General features: G+C 39.4%; 2 pseudogenes; both read right to left on the bottom strand.

Annotated features, from left to right (window-relative positions):
- Positions 1-22,227, bottom strand: part of LOC143647620 (uncharacterized) — a 34,590-nt pseudogene extending 12,363 nt beyond the window's left edge.
- A 150-nt stretch (positions 22,228-22,377) lies between these two features.
- Positions 22,378-23,323, bottom strand: LOC143647619 (serine/arginine-rich splicing factor 4 pseudogene; annotated as a pseudogene).
- Between the last annotated feature and the right edge of the window lie 1,829 nt (positions 23,324-25,152).

The following is a 25,152-nucleotide window of genomic DNA, read 5'->3' as shown; positions in this document are numbered from 1 at the left end:
GGATAAGATGACCCGTTCTGTGGATACCAGTCAGCATCTTCCCCCAGCAACTCCTGTTATTGCCCAATGGGCTCATGAACAAAGTGGTCATGGTGGTAGGGATGGAGGTTATGCATGGGCTCAGCAACATGGACTTCCACTCACCAAGGCTGACCTGGCTACAGCCACTGCTGAGTGCCCAATCTGCCAGCAGCAGAGACCCACACTCAGCCCCCGATATGGCACCATTCCCCGAGGTGACCAGCCAGCTACATGGTGGCAGGTTGATTACATTGGACCACTCCCTTCATGGAAGGGGCAGCAATTTATTCTAACTGGAATAGACACATACTCTGGATATGGGTTTCCTTTTCCTGCACACAATACTTCTGCCAAAACTACCATCCGTGGGCTTACAGAATGCCTTATCCATCGTCATGGTATTCCACATAGCATTGCTTCGGATCAAGGAACACACTTCACAGCAAATGAAGTGCGGGAATGGGCACATGCTCATGGAATTCTCTGTCTTACCATGTTCCCCATCATCCAGAAGCAGCTGGATTGATAGAACGGTGGAATGGCCTTTTGAAAACTCAATTACGGTGCTAACTAGGTGGCAAAAACTTGAAAGGCTGGGGTAATGTTCTCCAGGAAGCTGTGTATGCTCTGAATCAGTGTCCACTGTATGGTGCTGTTTCTCCCATAGCCAGGATCCATGGGTCCAGGAACCAAGGGGTGGAAATGGGTGTGGTGCCACTCACTATTACTCCTAGTGATCCACTAGGAAAATTTTTGCTTCCTGTCCCTGCTACCCTGAGTTCTGCTGGTCTACAGGTTTTAGTTCCAAAATGGGGTGTGCTTCCTCCAGGAGAAATAACAGTGATACCACTGAACTGGAAGTTAAAATTGCCACCTGGTCACTTTGGACTACTTATGCCTCTGGATCAACATGCCAAGAAGGGGATTACATTATTGTCTGGGGTAATTGACCCTGACTATCAGAAGGAAGTAGGACTGCAACTACATAATGGAGGTAAAGAAGAGTTTTCTTGGAATATACATGATCCCCTGGGGCATCTATTAGTACTACCATGCCCTGTGATTAAAATCAATGGAAAACTGCAACAACCCAATCCAGGCAGGACTACTAATGGCTCTGAAACTTCAGGAATGAAGGTTTGGGTCACCCCACCAGACAAAGAACCACAGCAAGCTGAAGTGCTTGCTGAGGGGAAAGGGAACATGGAATGGGTAGTGGAAGAAGATAGTGATAAATATGAACTTCAACCACGTGATCAGTTACAGAAACGAGGACTGTAATGCTGTTTTGTTCATGTTATACTATTTAAGTTGTAAGATATCAAGTTTAAGAATGAATGTTGCCCAAGGATTTGCACCCTATTCTGGAGAGATTTAATGTGTTTCCAGTTATATGCCGGACAGTTGAATATTGTCAGGTAAATAAAAAAAAATGTGTGCTTATTTGTTTTCATTTGGAAATTAAGTATGGTCTAAGGTGATATATATATATATAGGTGCCAAGTTCACAAGGGGTGGACTGTCATGGTTAGGGACAGGTGTCAACTTGGTCAAGTTGTGGTACCTGTTTATCTGATTGGGCAAGCACTGGCTTGTCTGTTGCAATGAGGACATTTCATAGGATTAGGTCATGATCACGTCAGCTGCATCCACAGCTGATTCCATTTGTAATCAGCCAAAGAGGAGTGTCTTCTGCAATTAGTGATGCTAAATCTAATCATGGGAAGTCTTTTAAGGAGGACTCAGAGGAGACAGGTTCCATTCTTGCTTTGGCTGGTGAGCCTCTCCTGTGGAGTTCATCCAGGCCATCCATCGGAGTCATTGGCTTCGCAGCCTGCCCTGTGGATTTTGGACTCTGTGTTCCTACGGTCACATGAGACACTTTTATAAATTTCATATTTGCAAGTGCTCCCTGTTGATTCTGTTTCTCTAGAGAATCCTAAGTAATACAGGAGGGGTAAGGAATATGGTATGTATGATTTTTTTTTCTTTTTATTTCTTTTTCTGAATTGATGCAAATGTTCTAAGAAATGATCATGATGATGAATATGCAACTATGTGATGATATTGTGAATTACTGATTATATATGTAGAATGGAATGATCATATGTTAAGAATGTTTGTGTTTGTTTGTTGTCATACTTTTTAGAAAGTTTAAAAATTAATTTAAAAAATTTTTAAAAAAAAGCAAACTCTGAAGAGTCTGCTGGAGAAGAAATTAGCAGCATTAATTCCTGCCTGAATTTCCAACCAGACACAATTGTGTGAGCCAGTTTCTTAAAATAAAGCATATATATGTAAGAAAAACAAAAAAACAAAAAAACCACAATGAGATACCATTTCAAATCCATTAGAACAGCTATTTTTTAAAAACGGAAAATAATAAGACCTGGTGAAGATGCGGTGAAATAGGAACCCTCATACACAGTGGGTGGAAATGTAAAATGGTGCTGCCACTGTGGAAAACAATTTGGAAATTCCACAGGAGAAAAAAAAAAGAAAGAAATTGCACATATTCTGTAGGTGAATTAGGGTCTTCCCTGTAGATCAATATTGAGCCTTCTGGCACATGAATGAAGGTACATTTGTTTATGTTCTCTTTAATTTCTCTCAGCATTGATTTTAGTCTATAGGTTTTTCACGTCTTTAGTCAGAGGTATCTCTCAATATTTTGCATTTTTGGATGATATAAATTGCATTAAATTTCAATTTCTGGTTATTTGTTGCTAGTAAAAATAAATGCAATTGTTTTTGTATGTTGATTAGAAATGGTGAAAGTGGACATCTTTTCCTTGTTCTTGATCTTATGGAGAAAACATTCATTCTTTCATCTTTAAGTATGGTGTTAGCTTTAGTTTTCCTATATGCCCTTGAGGTTGAAGAAGACTTCTTCTATTGTTGGTTTTCTGAGAGTTTTTATTAGGAGTGGATGTTGGATATCTTTTTCTGCATCTATTGAAATGATTTCATGTTTCTCATCTTTATTTTGTTAATAATTCTGGTGAATTACATTGATTGATTTTCCAATGTTAAGCCAACTTGCATTTCTAAGATAAACCTCACTTAGTCACAATGTATTATCATATTTGTATTTTGTTGCATGTTATTTGCTATTATTTTGTTTAGAATTTTTGCTTCTGTGTACATGAGGGATATTGGTCTACAGTTTTCCGTTCTTGTAATTTTTTTTGGTCTGGCTTGGTGTTAGAGACAAACTTCCTAGGGGATATTTGCCTGTCTCTGCAGACATGTTTGATTGTCACATTTGGGGTGTGCTACTTCTAAATGTCATACAATGCCAAAGACAGAACCTCACAAAACAAAGAGTCATCTGGTCCAAACTTTCAATAGTGCTGAGGTTGAGAAACCCTGTATTAAGCTAATGCTATCATTTGGTGGTGCATTCTATAATTGTCAATTAAGTGGTTTGATGTTATTGCTCAAGTCCTTTATATCCTTGATGCTTTCTGTTTGCTCGTTCTATAAATTATTGAGGGAGGGGCATTTAAACCCATAATCATAGAGGTTTATTAGGATTTTATTTATTAGAGAAGTTGTATGTTGATATGGAAAAGTCACGCATAAAATATAAAGTTTCCATTTACCACCCTACGATGAACATCTTTCATTAGTGTGGTATTTTGATGCAATTGATAAAAGAGCATTATTATAATTGTACTATTACCCATGGTCTATGGTTCACCCTCGGGTTTACTGTTTGTATCGTACAGACCTATGGATTTTCTTTTAGGAAAAAAAAATTACTCTAATAACACATATACAACCCCCCAATTTTCCTTTTAGCCACATTCAAATACATATTTCGGTGCTGTTAATTATGTTCACCATATTATGCTACCATCACCACCATTCATTACTAAAAATTTTCCATCAAACTCTGTACAATTAAAGGATTAATTCCTCATTCCCTACCTCTTCCCTGGCCCCTGGTAACCTATATTCTAGTTTATGACTGTATGAATTTGTTTATTCTAATTATTTCATATCAATGAGATTGAACAATACTTGTGCTTTTGTGTCTGGCTTATTTCACTCAACATGATGTCTCCAAGACTTATTCATGTTGGTGCATGTATTAGAACTTCATCCCTTCTGTGGATGAATAATTGTTTTGGTCAGCTAAAGCTGCCAGAATGCAACATACCAGAAATGGTTTGGCTTGTAAAATGAAAAGTTATTAGTTTACAAATTTATAGTTCTAAGGCCATGAAAATGTCCAATTTAAGGCATCAACAGGATGATACCTTCTTTGAAGAAAGCCTGCCGGCATCTCGGATACCTCTGTCACATGGGAAGGCACATGGCTGGCATTTCTTACTGGGTTTCGCTGCTTTCAGCTTCTGCCTTCAGTGGCTTCCTGTCTTTGCTTCTGTGGGTGTGTCCTTGTTGCTCAGCTTCTCTGGGGTTACTATAAGCTCTCTGGTTTTTTCAGTCTTTTACCCACTCACAAAGGAATCCAATAAAAGGATTAAGACCCATCTTTAATGAGGTGGGTGACATCTCAATTGAAATAATCAAAAGATCCCATCCATAATAAGTCTGTACCCACAGGAATGGATTAAAAGAACGTGGCATTTTCTGGGGTACATAACAGCTTCAAACTACCACAATAATATTCCATTGTGTATATATGCCACATTTTGTTTACCGTTTCACTGGTTGATGGGCACTTGCATTGCTTCCATCTTTTGGCAATTGTGAGTAATGCTGCTATGAATATATGTGTGGAAATATCTGTTTGAGTCTTCACTTTCAATTCTTTTGGATACATATTTAAAAGTAGAATTGCCAGGTCATATGGTTGTTCTATGCTTAATTTTCTGAGGAACCACCAAATTGTCTTCCATGGTTGCTACACCATTTTACATTTCCACCAGTGATGAATAATGTTCCTATTTCTCCATATCCTTTCCAATACTTGTAATTTTCTGTTTTTAAAAATAGTAGCCAGTCTAGTGAGTGTGAAATGATATTTCATTATGGTTCTGATTTGCATTTCCCTAATGGCTAATGATTTTGAGCATCTTTTCATACAGTTTTTTGGCCATCTGTATATTTTCCTTAGAGAAATGCCTACTCAAATCTTTTGCTTATTTATTAATTGAGTTGTTTGTCTTTTTCACAGTTGTGTTGTAGGATTTCTTTATATATCTTGGATATTAAACCCTTACTGAAAATGTGGTTTCCAAATATTTTCTCTGAATTTGAGGGTTATCATTTTTCTTTCCTGAAAAAGTCTTTTTTTTTTTTTAAGAAAAGAGGATTTCATTTTTTTCTAAGTTTTTTAATCTTATAAGAGATAAAAACACTACAAAGTTCCTGTTATAACAATGCATACAGTTATATAAAGGGAGGTATTGGCACTATGTAAGCATTAAATAGGAGGAATTAATGTAATCTAAGGGCCAGTAAAAGCTTCCTTGAGGAAGTGACCTATGAGATGAGACCCAAAGAATGAATAGATGTTAATCTGGTGATGATGCTGAGAAAAACATTACAGGTAGCAGGAGAAGTATGCATGACAATCCAGAAGCTGAAGTGGTATCATAATTTGGGCACCTATTTTTTTAGATTGAAGAACTAGAGTGTGTTTAATGCTATTGAAAAAGATCCAGTGGAGAGGAAGAGGTTGAAGACTTAGGTACAGGATATTGGAGGCCCAGTCACTTAACAGCTGTGTCTTTGGGCAAGCTACTTAGTTTCTATGTACTTCAATCTCCTACTCTGCAAAATGGGGCATTAATAGTACTTACTCATAGGGCAGTTATGAAGACTAAATTAAGTAATAGTCATAAGATAGAGCAGTGCCTATATGAAATTGTTTAAATAAAATAAATTCATGAGTGAATAATAGAGGATGTGATACAGAACATAGGGAGATGATTGATCTTTGATAGGATACTTGACAAAGGCTTTTTGTTCTTTATTTTATTTTATTGTCTGTGTTTTGGTGTGAAGTCTAAGAAACCATTGCTTAACAGGAGGTCATACAGATGTTTTCCTATTGTTTTCTTCTGGGAGGTTTATAGTTCTGGTTATTATATTTAGGTCTATGATTCACTTGGGTTGATTTTTATATGTGATGTGATATAAAGATCCACCTTCATTCTTTTGCATATGGACGTTCAATTTTCCCAGCACCATATGTTGAAGAGACTGTTCTTTCCTAATTGAGTGGACTTGTACCACTTGTCAAAAATCAGTTGGCCATATATGTGAGGTTGATTTTTGGACTCTCAATTTGATTCTATTTGTCTATATGTCTACCCTTGTGCCAGTACCATGCTATTTTGACTACTGTGGCTTTGAAATAAGTTTCAAGATTGGGAAGTGTGAAACCTCCAACTTCATTCTGTTTTTTCAAGATGGTCTTGGCTATTATACTATCCTTCAATATAAATTTAATGATTGACTTTTTCATTTCTGCAAAGAAGGTTGTGGGAGTTATGATTGAGCTTGTGTTGAGTCTGCAAATTACTCTAGGTAGAACTGACATCTGTGTTGGTTTGAAACTGTTATAAACCCCAGAAAAGCCATTTTCTTTCAATCTGTATCCAATCTTGTGGGGCCAGACCCCACAAGTTTAGGGTGGACCATTGATTAGATTGTTTCCAAGGAGATTGACCCACTCAGTTGTGGGTGTGGCCTTTTGATTAGATCACTTCCATGAAGATATGACATGCCCAATTATGGGTGTGACCTTTTGATTAGATGGAGATGTGACTCCATCCATTTAAGAGGGATCTTGATTAGTTCATTGGACAATTTTAAGAGGAGAAACATTTTGCAGAAATCTCAGAGCTGACACAAACAGAAACATTTGGAGATGCAGAAAGAAAAAGCCCCTGGAGAAGCTGTTTGAAATCAGAAGCTAAAGGAGCAGCAGCTATCTGCCTTTCCAGCTGACAGAGTTGTTCTGGACACCATCAACATTTCTTGAGTCAAGGTGCCTTTCTCTGGGTGCTTTAGTTTGGACATTTTTATGACCTTCAGAGGGTAAACTTGTAATTTAATAAATCTCCTTTATAAAAGCCAACTTATTACTGGCATATGGCATTCTGGTAGCATTAGCAAACTATACTGCCAAAAATGTACACTATTAACCTTCTTCCCAGCCTTCCCCAAGGAGACCTACAGCCTTTCACCAGGGTAACTGTTCATTGGGGAAAAGGAAATGATCAGATATTGTGCAGATTCCTAGACACTGACTCAGAAGTGATACTAATTCCCAGACCAAAAAGTCACTCTGGTCCACTAGTCAGAGTAGAGGCTTATGAAAGTCAGGTGATCAATGGAGTTTTAGCTCAGGTTCATTTCACAGTAGGTCCAGTGTGTATACAGACCCATTCAGTGATTATTTCCCCAGTTCTGGAATGCATAATTGGAATTGACATATTCAGCAACTGGCAGAATCCCCACGTTGGTTCCCCTACTTGTGAAGTGAAAGCTATTATGGTAGGAAAGGACAAATGGAAGCCACTAGAACTGCCCCTACCTATCAAAATAGTGAATCATAAGTGATATCAGATTCCTAGGGGGATTGGAGAGATTAGTACTACTTTTAAGGACTTGAAAGATGAAAGGGTGGTGATTTCCACCACATTCCCATTCCAACTCTCCCCTTTGGCCTGTGCAGAAAACAGATAGGTTTTGGAGGATAGCAGTGAGTTATCATAAATATAACCAGGTGGTGACTCCAATTACAGCAGCTGCTCCAGTTATGTTATTGCTTGAGCAAATCAACACATCCTCTATTACCTGATATGCAGCTATTAATCTGGCAATTGCTTCTATCTCAATAGCTGTTAGTAAGGACCACCAGAAACAGTTTGCTTTCAGCTGGCAAGGCCAGATAATACCTTCACTGTCCTACCTGAGGAGTATATCAACTTTCTAGCCCTGTGTCATAATCTCGTTTGCAGGTAATCTTGATTGTTTCTCCCTCCCACAAGACATCACACTGGCCCATTATATTAATGAAAACAAGTCGATTAGAACTAGTAAGCAAGAAGAAGCAACTACTCTAAACTTATTTGTAAGGCATTTACATGTCAGGAGATAGGAGATAAATCCAACAAAAATAGAAAGGCCTTCCACTTCAGTGAAATTTTTAGGTGTCCGGTGGTGCAGGGCATGTCGAGATATCTCTTCTAAGATGAAAGATAAACTGTTGCATCTGGCCCCTCCTATGGCCAAAAAAAGAGACACAATGCCTAGTTAGACTCTTTGAATTTTGGAGACAACATATTCCTCATTTGGGTGTGTTACACTGGCCCATTTACCGACCAGAAAAGCTGCTAGTTTTGAGTGAGGACCAGAAAAAGAGGAGGCTCTGCGACAGGTCCAGGTTGTTGTGCAAGCTGCTCTGCCACTTGGGCCATATGATCTAGCAGTTCTAAGTTGCTGGAAGTGTCAGTGGCAAATAGAGATGCTGTCTGGAGCCTTTGGCAGGCTCTTATAGGAGAATCATAATGCAGGCCCTTAGGATTTTGGAGTAAAGCTCTACCATTCTCTGCAGATACTACTCTCCTTTTGTGAAACAGCTTTTGGCCTGCTACTGGGCCTTAGTAGAGAGTTGATGCTTAACCATGGGTCACCAAGTTGCCATGACACCTGAATTGCCTATCATGAGCTGTGTGTAGTCTGACTCCCCAAGCCATAAAGTTGGTTATGCACACAGCACTCCATCATTAAATGAAATGGTATATATAAGAAAGGGCCAGAGCAGGTCCTGAAGGTACAAGCAACTTACATGTGAAAGTGGCCCAAATACCTATGGCCCCCACTCCTGCCACATTATCTTCTCTTTCCCAGCTTGGAGTTATGACTTCTTGAGGAGTTCCTTTCAGTCAGTTGACTGCAGAAAAGAAAATTCACACCTGGATTACTGATGGTTCTGCATGATATGCAGAGACTACCTGTAAGTGGTCAGCTATAGTATCACAGTCCTTTTCTGGGATGTCCTTAAAGGACAGTGGTGAGGAGAAAAGCTCCCACTGGGTGGAACTTCTAGCAGTGCACCTGGTTGTTCATTTTACTTTGAAGGAGAACTGACCAGAGGTGTGCTTGTATATTGACTCATGGGCTGTTGCTAATGATTTGGCTGGATGGTCAGGGACTTGGAAGGATCATGATTGGAAAATTGGAGACAAAGGTCTGGGGAAGAGGTATGTGGATAGAATTTTCTAAGTGGACAAAAACTGTGAAGATATTTGTGTCCCATGTGAATGCTCACTAGAGGGTGACTTCAGCAGAGGAAGGCTTTAATAATCAAGTGGATAAGATGACCCATTCTGTTGATACAAGTCATCCTCTTTCACCAGCCACTCCTTCCATTGTCCAATGGACTCATGAACAAAGTGGGCATGGTGGTAGGGATGAAGATTTTTCATTGTCTCACAAATATGGACTTTCACTCACCAAGGCTGACCTTGTTATGGCCATTGCCAAGTGCCCAATGTGACAGCATCAGAGACCTGCACTCAGTCCCTGATAGGGCAGCATTCCCTGATTGATCAGCCTACTACCTGGTGGCTGGTTGATTACACTGACCACTTCCATCATGGAATGGGGCAGTGATTTGTTTTAACTGGAATAGACACATACTCCGGATATTGGTTTGACTTCCCTGCATACAATCTTTGGCCAAAATTACCATCTGTGGACTTAATGGAATATCTTATCCACCATCATGGTATTCCATACAACATTGTTTCAGATCAAGGAAGCCATGTCACAGCAAATGAAGTGTGGGAATGGGTACATGCTCACGGAATTCTCTGGTCTTACCATGCTTCCCATCACCAAGAGGCAGCTGGGTTGATAGAACAGTGGAATGGCCTTTTGAAGACCCAATTACAGTACCAACTAGGTGGCAATACCTTGCAGCACTGGGGCAATGTTCTCCATGAGGCCGTGTATGCTCTGAATTGGCATCCACTCTGGTTCTGTTTCTCCCATAGGAGGGATTCATGGGTCCAGGAATCAAGGGGTGGAAATGTGAGTGGCACCACTCATTATCAACCTTTAGAGATTTAATAGAAAAATTTTTGCTTCCTGTCCCTAAAACCTTAAGCTCTGTCAGTCTACAGATCTTAGTTTCAAGAGGAGAGTTGTTCCTACTAGGAGACATAACAATGATTCAATTGAACTGGAAGTTAAGATTGCCACTGGTCACTTTGGGCTTCTTATGCCTCTGATTCAACAGCGAGAAAAGGGATTACTATACTAGGTGGGGTGTTTGATCCTGACTATGAAGGGGAAATAGAACTGCAACTACACAATGGAGGGAAAGAAGAATTTTCCACAATGCAGGAGATTCCCTAGGGTGCCTATAAGTACTACCATGCCCTGCAATTAAAGTCAATTGAAAATTGCAACAACCTAACCCAGGCAAGACTACAATGGCCCAGAAACTTCAGGAATAAATGTTTGGTCACCCCACCCAGGCAAAGAATCATGGCCAGCTGAAGTTCTTGCTGAGGGTAAAGGGAACACAGCATGGATATTGGAAGAAGATAGTGATAATTAGAAACTAAGACCATGTGAACAGTTACAGAAATGAGGACTGTGATGGTATGAATACTTTATCCTTCTTTTGTTATGAGTGTTGAATTTGTACACAAAGCAAACATCTTGTCTTCTTATCCTATGACCTAATTTGTATTGTTCATATTATAGTATTTAAGTTCTAGGATATCAAGTTTAAGAGTGAATGCTACCTAAGAACTTGCACCCTATTCTGGAGAGATTTAGTATGTGTCTGGTTGTACACAAAGCAGTTGAGTATTGTCAGGCAAAACGTATGACTTATTGTATTCTATTTAGAAATTAAGTGTGGTTTGGGATGATGTGTATAACTGCCAAGTTGAGAAGGGGTAGACTGTGATGGTTAAGTTCAGGGGTCAACTTGGTCAGTTGGTGGTGTCCAGTTGTTTGTTCAGTGGGAGCACTGGCCTAACCATTACTGCAAGGATATCTCATGGCTGGTTAATAAACCAGAAGGCTGATTTATTAAATCATCAGCCAGATGATAGCATCCTGGCTGATTACATCTAAGATCAACTAAGGGCATGTCTTCCACAACAAAATAATCCAATACTACCTAACTGTAATATGATTATGTCAAAACACTCAATGAAGCTGCATGTGAGAATGATAGAGGAAGGAGGGCTGGGGACATAAATGAAAAAAAAAAAAAGAATTCAATTAGCTGCATTTAATCCAATCAGTTGAAGACTTTGAAGGGAGAAGAGAGAATTTCCACTACTTCTTCAGCCAAGCAGCCTTTCCTGTAGATTTTGTTGAGCAACTTCATCATAGCTGCCAGCTTCATGGTCTGCTCTACGGATTTTGGACTCTTGCGTATCCATGGTTGCTTGAGGCACTTTTATAAATCTCATATTTGGAGATATCTCCGGTTGGTTCTGTTTCTCTAGAGAACCCTGACTAATACAACATCTTAACAATATTTAGTTATCCAATCCATGACCACAGACTGTCCTTCCATTTATTTATGTCTTCTTTGATTTCTTGTAGCAATGTTTTGTAGCTTTCTGTGTATATGTCCTTTACATCTTTGGTTAAATTTATTCCTATATATTTGATTATTTTAGTTTCTATTGTAAACTCACTTAAAAAAAATTTCTTCTTTAGATTGTTCATTACCAGTGTATGGAAATACCAATGAGTTTTGAACTTTGATCTTGCATTCCACCACTTTGCTGAATTCATTTATTAGCCCTAGGAGCTTTGTTATGGAGTTTTTGAGATTTCTGGGTTTGGGTTCATGTCATCTTAACTAAGGAAAGTTTTACTTCTTTCTTTCCAATTTGGATGCCTTTTATTTCTTTATCTTGCCAATTACTCTGGCTAGCACTTCTAGCATAATGTTGAATAACAGTGGTGACAGTGGGTACCCTTGTCTTGTTCCTGATCTTAGAGGGAAAACTTTCAGTCTTTCACTGTTAAGTATGATGTTAGCTGTGGCTTTTTCATATATGCCCTTATCATGCTGAGAATGTTTCATTCTGTTCCAAATTTTTTTAAGTGTTTATCAAAAAGAGATTTTGTCAAAAATCTTTTGTGCATCAATTGAGATGATCATGTGGGTTTTTCCCCTTTCATTCTGTTAGTGTGGTGTACTACATTAATTAATTTTCTTATGTTGAACCACCCTTACATACCTGGAATAAATCCCACTTGATCATGGTGTATAGTTCTTTTGATGCATTGTTGGATTCAGATTGTTAGTATTTTTTGCAGAATTTTGCTTCTATGTTCTTAAGAGCTATTGGTCTTTAGTTTTCTTTTATTTGGTATCTTTATTTGGCCTTCATATGAGGGTGATGCATAGAATGAGTTACAGAGTACCCTGCTCTTCAATTTTATTTGAAGAATCTGATAACTGTAATTCTTCCTGGAGCATTTGTAAAATTCCCCTTTGAAGTTATGGTACTGGTTTTGGTACTGGACTTTTCTTTGTGGGTTGATTTTTGATTACTGATTCAATCTCTTTAGTAGTTATTGGTTTGTTGAGATCTTCTGTTTGTCAGTCAGTAGAGATATTTTGCAATTTTCTGGAAATTTGTTCCTTATTTAATTAGTTGGCATACAGTTATTCATAGTATCCTCTTATAGTAGTTTTTGTTTCAGTGGAGTCAGTAGTAATATTTTCCTTTTCATTTCTGATTTTAGTTATTTTTGTTTAGCAATAACTTTTTTTATTTGTTGGTTTAGCAAAATTTTACTTACCTTTTCAAAGAACCAAAATTTTAATTTTTCTCTATTGCTTTTTAAATAATCTATTTCACTTATCTCTGCTGTAATCTTTATTTCCTTCTTTCTGCTCACTCTGGGTCTAGCTTGCTCTTCTTTTTGTAGGTCCTCCAGTTTTGAGGCTAGGTTTATGATTTGAGATCTTTTTCTTTTTTTGAACTAAGTATTTAGAGCTATAAGTTTCCCTTTCAACACTGCTCTTGCTGCATCCCATAAGTTTTGGTATGTTGTGTTTTCATTTTCATATCCCTCAGTATATTTCCTAATTTCCCTTGTGATTTCTTCTTTGATCCATTAGTTATTCAAGAGTGCATTGTTAAATCTCCATACGTTTTTTAATTTTCCAGTTCTCATTATGTTATTGATTTCTACTTTCATTCCAATGTGGTCAGAGATGATATGGTTCCAAAGCTTTTAGAGTTTATTGAGATTTGTTTTGTGGCATGACTTATATGGTCTACTCTGGTGAATAATGCATGTGCGCTAGGGAAGAATGTGTATTCTTCTATTGTTGGATGAAGTGTTTCATATATGTCTAAATCCAGTTGTATCATTGAAGTCTCCTATTTCCTTATAGATCTTCTCTCTAGGTGTTCTATCCATTTTGAAAGTGGTGCATTAAAGTCTTCTATTATTAATATAAGTCCCTCTATTTCTCCCTTGAAATCTGTCAATATTTGTTTCATGTATTTTGAAGTTCTGCTGTTAGGTGCGTATATATTTATAATCATTATGTTGTCTTGATGAATTGACCTCTTTATCAGTATATAATTACCTTCTTTGTCCCTCGTAACAGTTTTCTATTTGAAGTACATTTTATCTGATATTAGTATAGCTACCCCTGTTCTTTTTTTGTTAGTACTTGCATGGTATACATTTTTCCCATTCATAATGTGTTTATGTCTTTGAATTTAATGTGAGTCTTACAAACTGCATATAGTTGTTTCATGCTTTTATATTCATTTTGGCAATCTACTTTTTGATGGTAGAAGTTAAACCATTTACATGTAGTAATGAACTTTCTTCTGTCATTTTGCTATTTATTGTTTGCAAGTCTTAAGCACTTTTTGACCCTCATTTATTTCATTAATGCTTACTTTCCTACTTATTTGATTTTTCTTGGTAATGTACTATATTTAGTCTCTTCCAAATTCTTTCCAGATATATTTTTCACATATTTTCTTTGTGATTACATGTAGTTAAAATTTAACCTTCTGGGATGCAAGTGTAGTTCAGTAGTAGAATTTTTGCCTGACATGTGGGAGACCTGGGTTTGATTCCTGGCCCATGCTCTTCTCACCCTGACCCCTCAAAAAAAATTTCAACAAATGGTGTTGCAGTAATGAGACAGTCATATGGAAAAAGAATGAATTGTGACCCCCACCATACAAAAAAATTTAATCTCCTAAATATATAACAACTATATTTTAAATTTGATACCAACTTAATTTCAACTACACACACACACACACAGTACACCCCTCTGTGCCCCCATCTTTTTTGTAACAAATTATATCTTTGTAAATTGTATGTCAAAAGCCATAGATCTATCATTACTTTTTATACTTTTGCATTTTAGTACCTTTTAGAAGTAAGAAATGGAATTACACACCAGAAAAACACTGTGAAATCTTGTTAAGCAAAAATAGTCTTTATTCAAATGTAGTAGAAAAAAGGGTCACTATACTTTGTAAGACAGGGAAAATAAAATAATTATTTTCCCTTTTTAAAAATATAAAGCAATATAATCACAATACCTGAATATAGAACCTTTACAGTTTATTTCCTATGGGTTACTGTAGGTATCAACTTCCCTTGACTTTGTTAAGTTCAAAAATATGTAACCATGTGGTAGCAAACTTAAGACTTAATTCTTTCACTAAATGCCATACATCAAAGAGCATCAATTTTTTTTTATTAATTACCGGAAAAAAAGAAATTAACCCAACATTTAGAAATCATACCATTCTACATATGCAATCAGTAATTTCTTAACATCATCACATAGATGCATGATCATCGTTTCTTAGTACATTTGCATCGGTTTAGAAGAACTAGCAGCACAACAGAAAAAATATAGAATGTTAATATAGAGAAAAGAAATAAAAGTAATAATAGTAAAAACAAACAAACAAACAAACAAAAAACCTATAGCTCAGATGCAGCTTCATTCAGTGTTCTAACATGTAGAGAGCCGCTTTCCGGGTTTGGCCTAGTGGACACGCTGCAGCCTGCTCTAGAGTTCCCCCCGCCCATCGAGTGAGCTAAGATGGCGCTCACATCCTGCTTCCGCAAATGACGCACACGCCCACCAACCCTATCTTCCAATCACCTCTGTATACGTGGCACTAACCTATTGGGTTTGGGCACAGTATATAAGAGGTTACCCGGACGGGGTGGGTGGAGACGACCCACAGGGAGCCGTGCCTGACGGCCGCATAGAGGTTGTTCCCCCGCGGGAAATTTCGCCCGCGTGGAACCTGTAACAGAGAATGCAAGCTTAACTCCAGTAAAGGTCTGTGCTTACAACTGCTACGTGTCTTGGATCTGTGTTTCTCACCAGCGCGGATTTGTCTGCGTCTCTCTGTCTCTCCTCATTGTCTCACCCGCCGGCCGGGGGCTTGACGCTGAGCGAGAAGTCGCGGACACTAACATGATTACTTTACAATTAGGTATTATTGTGCTGTCCATTTTTGAGTTTTTGTATCTAGTCCTGTTACACCGTCTGTATCCCTTCAGCTCCAATTACCCATTATCTTACCCTGTTTCTAACTCCTGCTGGACTCTGATACCAATGACATATTCCAAGTTTATTCTTGAATGTTCGTTCACATCAGTGGGACCATACAGTATTTGTCCTTTAGTTTTTGGCTAGACTCACTCAGCATAATGTTCTCTAGGTCCATCCATGTTACTACATGCTTCATAAGTTTATCCTGTCTTAAAGCTGCATAATATTCCATTGTATGTATATGCCACAGTTTGTTTAGCCATTCTTCTGTTGATGGACATTTTGGCTGTTTCCATCTCTTTGCAATTGTAAATAACGCTGCTATAAACATTGGTGTGCAAATGTCCGTTTGTGTCTTTGCCCTTAAGTCCTTTGAGTAGATACCTAGCAATGGTATTGCTGGGTCGTATGGCAATTTTATATTCAGCTTTTTGAGGAACCGCCAAACTGCCTTCCACAGTGGTTGCACCATTTGACATTCCCACCAACAGTGGATAAGTGTGCCTCTTTCTCCGCATCCTCTCCAGCACTTGTCATTTTCTGTTTTGTTGATAATGGCCATTCTGGTGGGTGTGAGATGATATCTCATTGTGGTTTTGATTTGCATTTCTCTAATGGCCAGGGACATTGAACATCTTTTCATGTGCCTTTTGGCCATTTGTATTTTCTCTTCTGGTAGGTGTCTGTTCAAGTCTTTTTCCCATCTTGTAATTGGGTTGGCTGTCTTTTTGTTGTTGAGTTGAACAATCTCTTTATAAATTCTGGATACTAGACCTTTATCTGATATGTCATTTCCAAATATTATCTCCCATTGTGTAGGCTGTCTTTCTACTTTCTTGATGAAGTTCTTTGATGCACAAAAGTGTTTAATTTTGAGGAGTTCCCATTTATTTATTTCCTTCTTCAGTGCTCTTGCTTTAGGTTTAAGGTCCATAAAACCGCCTCCAATTGTAAGTTTCATAAGATATCTCCCTACATTTTCCTCTAACTGTTTTATGGTCTTAGACCTAATGTTTAGATCTTTGATCCATTTTGAGTTAACTTTTGCATAGGATGTGAGATACGGGTCCTCTTTCATTCTTTTGCATATGGATATCCAGTTCTCTAGGCACCATTTATTGAAGAGACTGTTCTGTCCCAGGTGAGTTGGCTTGACTGCCTTATCAAAGATCAAATGTCCATAGATGAGAGGGTCTATATCTGAGCACTCTATTCGATTCCATTGGTCGATATATCTATCTTTATGCCAGTACCATGCTGTTCTGACCACTGTGGCTTCATAATATGCCTTAAAGTCCGGCAGCGCGAGACCTCCAGCTTCGTTTTTTTTCCTCAAGATGTTTTTAGCAATTCGGGGCACACTGCCCTTCCATATAAATTTGCTTATTGGTTTTTCTATTTCTGAAAAATAAGTTGTTGGGATTTTGATTGGTATTGCATTGAATCTGTAGATCAATTTAGGTAGGATTGACATCTTAACTATATTTAGTCTTCCAATCCATGAACACGGTATGCCCTTCCATCTATTTAGGTCTTCTGTGATTTCTTTTAGCAGTTTTTTGTAGTTTTCTTTATATAGGTTTTTTGTCTCTTTAGTTAAATTTATTCCTAGGTATTTTATTCTTTTAGTTGCAATTGTAAATGGGATTCGTTTCTTGATTTCCCCCTCAGCTTGTTCATTACTAGTGTATAGAAATGCTACAGATTTTTGAATGTTGATCTTGTAACCTGCTACTTTGCTGTACTCATTTATTAGCTCTAGTAGCTTTGTTGTGGATTTTTCCGGGTTTTCGACGTATAGTATCATATCCTCTGCAAACAGTGATGGTTTTACTTCTTCCTTTCCAATTTTGATGCCTTGTATTTCTTTTTCTTGTCTAATTGCTCTGGCTAGAACCTCCAACACGATGTTGAATAATAGTGGTGATAGTGGACATCCTTGTCTTGTTCCTGATCTTAGGGGAAAAGTTTTCCATTTTCCCCATTGAGGATGATATTAGCTGTGGGTTTTTCATATATTCCCTCTATCATTTTAAGGAAGTTCCCTTGTATTCCTATCTTTTGAAGTGTTTTCAACAGGAAAGGATGTTGAATCTTGTCAAATACGTTCTCTGCATTATAATTGAGATGATCATGTGATTTTTCTGCTTTGATGTGTTTATATGGTGTATTACATTAATTGATTTTCTTATGTTGAACCATCCTTGCATACCTGGGATGAATCCTCCTTGGTCGTGATGTATAATTCTTTTAATGTGTTGTTGGATACGATTTGCTAGAATTTTATTGAGGATTTTTGCATCTATATTCATTAGAGAGATTGGTCTGTAGTTTTCTTTTTTTGTAATATCTTTGCCTGGTTTTGGTATGAGGGTGATGTTGGCTTCGTAGAATGAATTAGGTAGTTTTCCCTCCACTTTGATTTTTTTGAAGAGTTTGAGGAGAGTTGGTACTAATTCTTTCTGGAATGTTTGATAGAATTCACATGTGAAGCCGTCTGGTCCTGGACTTTTCTTTTTAGGAAGCTTTTGAATGACTAATTCAATTTCTTTACTTGTGATTGGTTTGTTGAGGTCATCTATTTCTTCTTGAGTCAAAGTTGGTTGTTCATGTCTTTCCAGGAACCCGTCCATTTCCTCTAAATTGTTGTATTTATTAGCGTAAAGTTGTTCATAGTATCCTGTTATTACCTCCTTTATTTCTGTGAGGTCAGTGGTTATGTCTCCTCTTCCATTTCTGATCTTATTTATTTGCGTCCTCTCTCTTCTTCTTTTTGTCAATCTTGCTAAGGGCCCATCAATCTTACTGATTTTCTCATAGAACCAACTTCTGGTCTTATTGATTTTCTCTATTGTTTTCATGTTTTCAGTTTCATTTATTTCTGCTCTAATCTTTGTTATTTCTTTCCTTTTGCTTGCTTTGGGATTCGTTTGCTGTTCTTTCTCCAGTTCTTCCAAGTGCACAGTTAATTCCTGCATTTTTGCCTTTTCTTCTTTTCTGATAAAGGCATTTAGGGCAATAAATTTCCCTCTTAGCACTGCCTTTGCTGCATCCCATAAGTTTTGATATGTTGTGTTTTCATTTTCATTCGCCTCAAGGTATTTACTAATTTCTCTAGCCATTTCTTCTTTGACCCACTTGTTGTTTAAGAGTGTGTTGTTGAGCCTCCACGTATTTGTGAATTTTATGGCACTCCACCTATTATTGATTTCCTACTTCATTCCTTTATGATTCGAGAAAGTGTTGTGTATGATTTCAATCTTTTTAAATTTGTTAAGACTTGCTTTGTGACCCAGCATATGGTCTATCTTTGAGAATGATCCATGAGCACTTGAGAAAAAGGTGTATCCTGCTGTTGTGGGATGTAATGTCCTATAAATGTCTGTTAAGTCTAGCTCATTTATAGTAATATTCAGATTCTCTATTTCTTTATTGATCCTCTGTCTAGATGTTCTGTCCATTGATGAGAGTGGTGAATTGAAGTCTCCAACTATTATAGTGTATGTGTCTATTTCCCTTTTCAGTGTTTGCAGTGTATTCCTCACGTATTTTGGGGCATTCTGGTTCGGTGCATAAATATTTATGATTGTTATGTCTTCTTGTTTAATTGTTCCTTTTATTAGTATATAGTGTCCTTCTTTGTCTCTTTTAACTCTTTTACATTTGAAGTCTAATTTGTTGGATATTAGTATAGCCACTCCTGCTCTTTTCTGGTTGTTATTTGCATGAAATATTTTTCCCAACCTTTCACTTTCAACCTATGTTTATCTTTGGGTCTAAGATGTGTTTCCTGTGGACAGCATATGTAAGGATCCTGTTTTTTAATCCATTCTGCCAGTCTATGTCTTTTGATTGGGGAATTCAGTCCATTAACATTTAGCGTTATTACTGTTTGGATAATATTTTCCTCTACCATTTTGCCTTTTGTATTATATATATCATATCTGACTTTCCTTCTTTCTACACTCTTCTCCATACCTCTCTCTTCTGTCTTTTTGTATCTGACTCCAGTGCTCCCTTTAGTATTTCTTGCAGAGCTGGTCTCTTGGTCACAAATTCTCTCAGTGACTTTTTGTCTAAGAATGTTTTAATTTCTCCCTCATTTTTGAAGGACAATTTTGCTGGATATAGGAGTCTTGGTTGGCAGTTTTTCTCTTTTAGTAATTTAAATATATCATCCCACTGTCTTCTAGCTTCCATGGTTTCTGCTGAGAAATCTACACATAGTCTTATTGGGTTTCCCTTGTATGTGATGGATTGTTTTTCTCTTGCTGCTTTCAAGATCCTCTCTTTCTCTTTGACCTCTGACATTCTAACTAGTAAGTGTCTTGGAGAACGCCTATTTGGGTCTAATCTCTTTGGGGTGCGCTGCACTTCTTGGATCTGTAATTTTAGGTCTTTCATAAGAGTTGGGAAATTATCAGTGATAATTTCTTCCATTAGTTTTTCTCTTCCTTTTCCCTTCTCTTCTCCTTCTGGGACACCCACAACACGTATATTTGTGCAGTTCATACTGTCCTTGGGTTCCCTGATCCCCTGTTCAAATTTTTCCATTCTTTTCCCGATAGTTTCTGTTTCTTTTTGGAATTCAGATGTTCCATCCTCCAAATCACTAATTCTATCTTCTGTCTCTTTAAATCTATCATTGTAGGTATCCATTGTTTTTTCCATCTTTTCTACTTTATCCTTCACTTCCATAAGCTCTGTGATTTGTTTTTTCAGTTTTTCTATTTCTTCTTTTTGTTCAGCCCATGTCTTCTTCATGTCCTTCCTCAATTTATCGATTTTGTTTTTGAAGAGTTTTTCCATTTCTGTTCGTATATTCAGCATTAGTTGTTTCAGCTCTTGTATCTCATTTGAACTATTGGTTTGTTCCTTTGACTGGGCCATATTTTCAATTTTCTGAGCGTGATCCATTATCTTCTGCTGGCGTCTGGGCATTTAGTCAGATTTCCCTGGGTGTTGGACCCAACAGGTTGAAAGATTTTTCTGTGAAATCTCTGGTTTCTGTTTTTCTTATCCTGCCCAGTAGGTGGCGCTCGTGGCACACGTTTGTCTGCGGGTTCCACCAGTAAAAGGTGTGTGGGTCCTTTAACTTTGGAAAACTCTTGCCATGGGGGAGGTTTGCCAGCCGAAGTGGCTTGGAAGAGTTGCCAGCCGGTCGTGGGTCCAAACGCGGGGAGGGTCGCCGGCCGCCGCAGCCCAGGAGAGCTCCCAACCGAATTTCCTAGTCGGCCCGGGGCGGCAAGCAGGTGGGAGGGCGCCAGCCGCTGCAGCCCGGGAGAGTGCACGGTTCCCAGCTGGACCGGGGAGTCACGTGTTTGGAAGGGATCCCCCCAGTCACCGTTCTCCGCAGTCTGGGGATTTCCGACCCAACTCTCTCAGTTGGTCCGGGGGGCCTCGCATAGTGGGGGCGCCAGCCGCCACGGCCCAAGGGGACCGCCTGCCCAATTTTGCCAGCTGGCCTGGGAAGGAGGAAGGGAGGGACTCCGGTTGCTTGCCGTCCCGCCCGGGAAAGCCCACGCCCCTCGGCGATCTCACCGGAGCTGGTTCTCCCAGACAGTCAGCTGTTCCAGGATGGGGTACGCCATCCCTTTGATCTCTGTCGTGGCTCTGGGAGCTGCTCTGTATCGTCTCCACTTCCCCAGTAGCTATTCTGGAGGAGGAAAGGTGAGGGTGGCAAGGCTGTCGAGGCCGGTGGCAGAGGAGCCGGTGAAGGCAGAAGAGGGCACGGTGGTGGTTGGAGAGCCACCGGAGCAGGAGGAGAAAGGGAAGGATAAGATGGCAAATGGAGCGCCACTGGAGCAGAAGGGGAAAGAGAAGGGCAAGATGGTGGTGGGAGCGCCGCTGGCGGAGAAGGGGGAAGAGGAGGGCTGGCTGGCGGCGGGAGCGCCGCCGGCAGAGAAAGAGGGAGAGGAGGGCTGGCTGGCGGCGGGAGCACCCTAAATTCCCCTTCAAGAGCATCAATTTTAAGTCAAAACTTGTCAAACTCATCATACTTACCTATGTCATCAAGCCAACCTTACGGCTGTCCAGGTACTGAGTTGCCTGCAGGTAAAGCCAAGCCTGAAAGCCGAGGCATTTGGAATACTTTTCTGTGGGCCACGAATAAAGGGGGCTTTTTCAAAGAGAAGTTTTTCCCCTTCATTACAGCAGGAAGGCCTGGGCTGGGGCAGGGGGGCTTTACAAGAGAAAGCACTTAGATTTAACAATTATAAACACACCATTAGGGGAGTTAAAAATTTACAGCAGTGACATGTGTTCAATTCAATTGCTTGTTCTATGGATACCAAACATGTACAAAAGACTTCCTGGGTAGTTCCATTATAGTTGTAGCCAATTAGGACCTTGAGTAGGAACCTTGATTGAGATCGGGAGGGTGAGCTGGAAGGTGACCCAGGTCTAAACTTTGACCTAGCCTGAGATTTTGAAGCTGACTTCTATCTGGAGCATGATTCTGAAGGAAGGTTTGGCTTTGACTTATTATTGGACCTGGACTTGGACCAGGTCTCCTGGTTGGTGCTTGCATACTCATTGTTCCCTTGGCCTTCCCTCAGGCCAGACTCAGACTTGGGTGCTCCTGCTCCTTTGATACCGAGCAGCATCACGATCTGAACTGGGAGTGGTGGGTGTTTTCTTTTTCTTGCCACTGCCTGATCCTCTGTCTTATTTGCCATCGGGTTTTCTGCTACTCTGGCTCTTGCTATGGCTGCAGCTGTGGCTTCTGCTGCCTCCTTTGCTCCTGTCCTACTTTGGCTCCTACTCTTGAGGAAGCTGTTCTCCTATCTTCTGCTCTTTGCCTTGCCTCTACTTCTGTTCACACTCCCTCATTTCTCCCCCTCCACTCTCCTTTCTTGGTGCCTGCTCTCATTTTTGCTCTTATTTCTATGTCCCCTGTGGCTCCGGCTCTTGGATTTCCCAATGCTGTCACTGTTCAAGATCTCCTTTTCAGTGTGATCTGTACTCCTGCCTCATCTTTTGTCTGCTCTGTAGCTGCGGCTGTGGCTTCTGTTATCTCCGTTGAGGCTTCTGCTTTTCTCCTTGTTTCAGCTACGGCTCTGGCTCCTGGAATGGGAACCTGACCTAGATCAAGATCTACTCTTAGACCAACTGCTTTTGCTGCTACCACTTAGGCTTCAGCGCTTATGGGAATGTCTACTTGGAAAGTGAGACCTTGAGTGACTCGGGTTCCCGGAAGTAGGACCAGCTTCCTGGAGGACCTGGCTTGCTTTCAACTAATCTGTTTTTACCGCCATTGGCTTCAGTTTCATCCAACTTTTCCAAAGTGTTTTTCATATCAGAACAAAACACAAATTCAATCACTCCTTCATTTATGCAGCCCTTATGGGCATCTGCATAGCTCACCTCTCCCACCTGATGAGTATAATCTATAATCCTTCAGGTCATGCCAGCTGCACTGACCTGACAATTTTCCACCATAAGTCTTAGCACAGGGAGGAGGGCCATATTTATCTTGGTCACTTCTTCTATAACCATATCCATTGCATCCAGAAAGGTAACTGCCATCTGGACGTGGGCCACGGGCATCTCAACAGTGACTCGCTCACCACAAAGGTCTTTGCCGTTTAGTTCATAAACTGCATCATCTGCATCACAGAGATCATCTAACTCCACAGAACCATGTCCATTCTTCAGATCCATCATAAGGATCTTCCTGCAGCCCATGAAGAAACATTTCCGATCACACTCCCAGGCCTGGCAGCGCAGGTGGTTCAGGTATACCTGTAGCATCCAAGTACCTGGTGGTGACATGGTCCCGGCCCAGCCCCCTTAGGTAGTTGTGGGCTAAAATATAGTGTGGCTGCAACAACAGCTGAACCTAGTCTCAGTTATCTATTTTTTTTTTTGTATACTGTATGGGTCACATGACTATCCCATTACTGCAGCACCATTTGTTTAATTATTTTTTGGGGGGGGTGGGACAGAATGTAACCTGAGTCTCCCACATGGCAGGCTAGAATTCTACCATTGAACTACCATTGCATCCTGCCAATGATCTTCTTCTTCTTCTTTTTTTTTTTTTTTTTTTTGCATGGGCCGGCACCAGGAATCAAACACAGGTCTCTGGCATGGCAGGCAAGAACTCTGCCTGCTGAACCACCATGGCCCACCCCCATCCTACCCCTCCACCCCCCCCAACAATGGTCTTTTAAAGTAATTAGGTAACAAGAAAAAACCTTACATATATATTTTCCATGCAGTTGCTTTTTCTGGGGCCCTTCATTCCTTTGAATAGATATATCTCTCCTCTGGTCTGATTATGCTTCTACCTGCAGCACTTCCTTTAAGATTTTTGTAGTTGGTCTGCTGGTATTGAATCCTTTCAGCTTTTGAGTTTCTGAAAAAGTCTTTATTTCATTCTTGGTTTTTGAAAGATACTTTTTGCTGGTTATAGAAGTCTAGGCTGACAATTCTTTCAGTACTTTAAAGATCTCACTCCACTTTCTCCTCATTTGCATTGTATCTGATGAGAAATATGCTGTCATCCTTGTCATTATTTTTTGTACTTAAGGTGTCATTTTCCCTCTGGTTGCTTTTATGATTTTCTTGTTGTCCCTTGATGACAATTTACTGTGGTGTCATTTTCTTTATATTTATTGTGCATGGGTTTCATTGAGATTTGGTGAACTTTTAACTTCTATTCAGTTTAGAAAAAAATCTGGTCATCATTCCTTCAAAGATTTTTTTTTTCCTGTTGGCTCCTCTCCTTCTGCATCTTGAATCATCTGTTTATTAGGCTTCTGGAAATTGCCCTTCAGTGCACTGCTTTTAAATATATATATATATATATATATATTTCTTACTGTGGTCCTTTTTTTTTTTTCTGCATGGGCAGGCACCAGGAATTGAACCCAGGTGTCCAGCATGGCAGGCAAGAATTCTGCCACTGTGCCACTGTCACTCTGCCCTGTGCTCCATTTCTGATAGTTCTATGTCCCCAAGTTCACTAATTTTTTTTCATCATTATCCCATCCAATAAAATTTTTATCTCCCACATTATAGTTTTCATGACTAGAAATTCAATTTAGGTTTTTCTCTTTGCCTCTTTTACTTAATTTTTTGAATATAAAGAATACAGTTATAATAATGGCTTTAAAGTCCTTGCTCCTAATTCTAATAGCCGTGTTGGTTCTGGGATAATTTGGTTTAATTTCCCCCCTCATTATCAGGATCAATAACTATTGGAACTGTCATAGTCAGGTTCCTGTGTCAACTTGGCCAAGTGGTGGTACCTGTTTGTCTGGTTGGGCAAGTGCTAACCTGTCTGTTGCAATGGAGGACATTTCATAGAATTAAATCATGATCATGTCAGCTGCATCCACAGCTGATTCCATTTGTAATCAGCCAAGGGGAGTGTCTTCTGCAATGAGTAATGCTTAATCTAATCACTGGAAGCCTTTTAAGCAGGATTCAGAAGAGACAGTCTCTCTTCCTGCTTCAGCCAGCGAGCCTCTCCTCTGGAGTTCGTCTAGACCCTCCGTCAAAATCGTCGGTGTCACAGCCTGCCCTGAGGATTTTGGACTCTGCATTCCCACGGTTATGTGAAGCACTTTTATAAATTTTATATTTGCCAGTGTTTC

The sequence above is a fragment of the Tamandua tetradactyla genome, chromosome 10 (assembly GCF_023851605.1).
Source record: "Tamandua tetradactyla isolate mTamTet1 chromosome 10, mTamTet1.pri, whole genome shotgun sequence".
Taxonomy (NCBI): domain Eukaryota; kingdom Metazoa; phylum Chordata; class Mammalia; order Pilosa; family Myrmecophagidae; genus Tamandua; species Tamandua tetradactyla.
This window is presented reverse-complemented; position numbering and strand designations above follow the sequence as displayed.